Below are 5,083 nucleotides of genomic sequence, written 5' to 3' on the forward strand. Positions count from 1 at the left end.
GGGGGGGGTAAATTCAATGCGGACGGAAGTGACATCGATGCGAAGTATATTCCTAATTTGGTTCAAAAGAAGTCGCACGTGGCAACAAACGATACCTCCCCCGAAATTTTCCCTAAGGACACGTCCCCGTGTAACCTCGTGGCTTTCCCTACTTCTCACGCGCTTAGGCGCGCACGTGTCCTCGTGCTTATCGATTTTTGCGTAACGCAGTTCCTTCGCGTTTCCTCCGGCCCGACGCAGGCTCGTCCGTTACGTCAACCAAAGCAGTTTGATTATATTTGGACGTAATCGAGCGATCTCTCGTCACCGAACGATCATGCCAAGACCGTCGTAAGATCATTCTCGATATATCCCTCCGCGTGCGCCACTTGAAAGTTCTCAAGATGAGAAACAGACGAGTCTTGTGGGAAGTCGAAGTTATCGAGCGCATTCTTGTAAACTTCCAACCGCGTCTGAGCTAATAAACTCTTCGGGATAAACACTGTCCGTTTCCATTAACTTTCCCCGCGACATTTCCGCCGTGATCAACGACTGTGTGTGCCCTCTTTCTTCGGATTCTTCGGATTTCTACCGACGACTCTTCCGGCGAATCGCACGCCACCAACTCTCCCTCTCTCTCGAGAGAGAGAGAGAACGCGATATTTAAATACTTCCTCGCAATCCGACGACCGGTATTTTATTCGAATAATACGAACGGATATACGTAAAGTCGTGTACGTTCAACGTCGAGATGAAGCACGTCGGAGTTTTTCGAGATAATCGAGCATTGAAATAATAAGTAAAATTACAGGGACAAAAGTCTGAATATGTTATTAACGGCAACGAGTAGTTGAATATTCTGTTATCATTCTGTGATTTTAAATGAGCCCGATTACTCGACATTGACTCGTCGGAAAGTTGCATTCGAGTGCTCCGATGCGGAGACTACCCGGCCCACGTCGAAGAGTAAAGTGCGGATAATGGAGCGCGCTTTCGAGCTGCACGTGGCGTAAATTCGAAATATAAATATTAATATCCACTTACGCGCTTTCGCGTTATTTTCATCGCGAAGGGGTACGCGCGCGTATTCATCGCCCGCGAACGCACTTCCAAATAATCAACGTATTTCGCGAATGATAAATACGCCCGGGAATAGATTGCACGGCGCGATGATTAATCGTTTCTCTTCGAAGGCCACCACCCTTCGCATTTATGAATCGCGACGACGCAAAGGCGCAGGAAAGGGCGGATCCCTCGGACTCCTTTATCAGTATTCGCGCAAAACCTGCCGTCGCGCGTAAGTCACAGTGCATCGGTATTAATATTCGTTCGTCGTCATCCCCCTCGCTCCCTGCATCACCGTCCTAATGATGCCTCCTCTGTTCATTTCCACTTTCCAGGAGTACAAAGCGCTCCGCTAAATTATACGCTCCATAAACAAGAAACGCGCGGAAATATTCGAGCTCATGGTCGTGCTTACGTGCACGCTTATTAAAAAAAATTCGTTTTGGCTTTTCTCTTTTCTCTCCGTCTCCGTTTTAAGATTTTTCACGGTTGTCAATAACGAGACGCGCGAGACGCATCCCCCTCAAAAGTGCTATTCAATTTTCGCTATGACACAGCGATATGACGTTTAAAGAAATCCCGCGTCATTTACCAAATGCGAACGGAATGATAAACTGAGAAAAAGGAGGAAGTTGAAATTTTGCGAAGTAAATGTCTCTTGTGACATTTTCGTCGATATTTATTAGTTAGAACAAAATTTGACTGTGCTGACGGAATATATGATATGAATATATGTTTTAATATATGTTTTTGCGAAATATACTTATGTTTTCCTATTAAATGGTGAGAAGAAGGAAGAAAGAAAGAAATACAAGGCCAAAGTACGGATGGTGTAGTCGCTTTATTAAATATTAACCTCATCTCAATACCCTTCCTCGCGGTTTTAAAGTCAAATAATCGAGGAGTTTTAACTTATAAAAGTATTACTGGAATTCAAAGATCGGTCTATTCGTGGAAGGCTTTTCGTTGCGCTCGTTTGTCTGATTATTGTTCGGCAATATTCGATAGACAATTTCATCCTCCCACTAACAATATAATATTTAATGTAACACTAAACCATCCGTGCTTTGGTTTTCACGACTTAGTATTTCTTTCTTCCTTCGGCAAATCTGAACATAGAGCTGTCAAATTTAATTTCGTTATCTTATTGTTTTATTTGATAAAAATAACATTTAATTTCGCCGTACTTAAATAAACGTTTATTTCTAAAATAAATCCTATATTTCGGTAAATAATAAATTTTCAAGTCTTTTTCTCTCAGCATATAATGGATACCAATATAGTTTCTCTGATGATAAAGCTCGATCTATTCGTAACGATAACGATAAAAATCTCATTTGTGTAATTGCCCGAATAATTCGAATTTGTCCTTAACTAGCTCGATTATCGAGACGTTAAAAATTTCTATTTTCAATTACGATTACGCTTTCGAATCCCATCTGAAATTTTTTCAGCATGACTTGCGTCTATCACGCTGAGTGTATCATTTCACACGAACATTTTCACTACAGGATACGATATGGTCGTTTGGCGGGTTATACAATGCCTAGCGTGATGCGCCTCTCTCGTAGGTGAAGTTCGACCCCGAAGCCGCAGATTGATGCGTCGAATTATATTTGTCGCGGGACGCAGCTGCTGTCTAAATTATACGCTACATTTAGCCGCGACGAGCCCCCCAGATTGCCCTCGCGAGTATCCTCCCTCGCAACGGCTTTGATGTACTCTCAGGATCATAGCAGTCAATGAATTTTATTCCATCTTTGCGGCTGTCGAGAGCCGAATCCGACGGACGATCGATGTTGGATTATTAAGCTCTTTTTAACGAGAGTCTAAATGTGCGCGGGCCTCTATAGTCGCTTCAAAAGACCCGAATATTAAATGAATAATATAATTTTACACAAATAATATTGTGTAAACGAATGTTATGGAATTTTATAATAGAATTATATCATCAAAATTCGATTTGAAAAATGAGATTTTTAAATCCGCCGTAGTTGAGTGTGTAAATCATAACTGTCGATTCCAAGGAAATAAAAAAACACATTTTCGTTAGATAAATCGTGTAACATTTAATGGATTTTTTTGCACCGCTCAAATCGAAGCTGAGAAGATTCTCAAGCTGAAACCGACGACATAAAATTTTATTCATCCCATGTCTTCCATTATTCAAAACAGGAGTCCCTCAAATCTACGTAAGAAAAGACGTCGTCTGCGCAAACATTGCCCTCATTTCCCCGAAGACATTTATCCCCGAGTGATTTCGGTAAAAGCGGAAAAAACTCGGAGGGTTTGACCAGACGAAATTTAAGGCACAATAGGATTTTATACGTCGAGGATTTGTTTATTCGCGAGAATCGTATGCGCGAGGGTCGGCCGAGGAACACTGCGTCCATAATTCTCACCTCGTAAGTTTTCGTCGAGCTCAATATTCAATATTATTGCTCCTCGTATAACGTAAGTTATGCACATTGTGATATTTTTACGATTCTTTCCATAAGGTTCCCTTTAAATAGAGAGAAAAGAGCCACCGAGAGACGGTAAAAAGTATAAAAGGTTGATAATTATCCAACAACGTGTATACGAAGCTTATATAAAATTGATAATCGTGCCCAATTTTAAAACGAATTTTTTTGAACATTCACCGAAGCATAATGACGATGTATAAAGGTTTTTCCAACCATTAACCATCATAGACCTCGCTCCATGAACTGTAAGACCTCGGCTTTCTGTACAGCGTTCAATGTATTCAATGCCTACGGCTAGGTGGGCTTGATAACAGCGGCAGACAGGTGGTAAACAGGGAAGTAACTAAGGTCCCGGTGTATGAGAGAAGAGCTGGCGTTAATTCCGTGGGACAAAATTTACGAACGACGCGAAGGAGGCACAGCAGGGACGCGGAGCGTCGCCTTTTATAGTAGGTCACAATCGCCGGAAGCGATAAAGACCGACCTAACTCTTACGCGAACCAACCTAAAACTGTAACGTCAGCGAGCACACGTTGAATGAACTTAACATCGTGCGATATAACTCCGTAATTTAACAGAGCAAGGTGTCACAGGAGATATAGCAATATTTAGACGGTGCATGCTAAAACTGAAATCAAGATCTAATTACAGGATTATTGCAAACTGAGCGGTTTACTGCACACATATTGGCATATCGGTTCGCTCCAGTTAGTTGTAGGAAGAGCCGACATATAATTGACTAACTAGAATTAACCGACATATCGTTCTCTCATCTATTGATTATTCGCTGAATAGAATACATTATAATTATAAATTATAACAATAAATTATAATTATAAATTATAATTGTAAATTATAAGTTATGATTATATGAATGTTCTTCTAATGCGTATCGTCCCACGGAATATAAAACCGCTGTTATTTGTTTGCAAAACTGATTTTCTTGCTTATTTACGTTAATACTGACACAATTTGCACAACTTTATTACGTTTTTACACTTGAACAACAATTTTATTAATCTTCACTCGAAGATCGCTCCAAACTTCAACCACATGCGAAAATAACTATAATTTCCTACCAGTGCATATTAAATCAACATATTCCCCTGTTAACATATTCACCTCAAAGTAACGCAAAAATGTCAGTGGATCATTATTTACACGAAACGTTTTACTCTGCGGTCTCTAATATTTGAAAACTGTATTTCTAAAGCGACCGGGAATTCGTACACGGCCCCTCACGACTGCTCTCATCGCAATTTCGTGGAGAAAAAATGCACCGCCGAAAACGACGTAACTTGCATAATTCATCGAGGCCTGTTGGAAGATGCTCCTTCCCAAGCGTTCTGCGCGATGACGAGGCGGCTCGTGCGTTAAAGTCGATAGCACACGTGGGAGCAGGTGGACTTGTCGATAGCGTGTCGTCGATGAAGAGACCGTATTAGCGACACGCTGTTCACGAAGATGTGGGTGACAGCGCGGTGCTCGCCGAGCTGACACGTGTTACACGCGGATCTCGCGCCGTAGAACACAACCGGTATATCGAGCCGGTGGTGCGTGCGTGTGTGTGTGTA

The sequence above is a fragment of the Dinoponera quadriceps genome, unplaced genomic scaffold, assembly GCF_001313825.1.
Source record: "Dinoponera quadriceps isolate SergipeBrazil2010 unplaced genomic scaffold, ASM131382v1 scaffold1872, whole genome shotgun sequence".
Classification (NCBI taxonomy): Eukaryota; Metazoa; Arthropoda; class Insecta; order Hymenoptera; family Formicidae; genus Dinoponera; species Dinoponera quadriceps.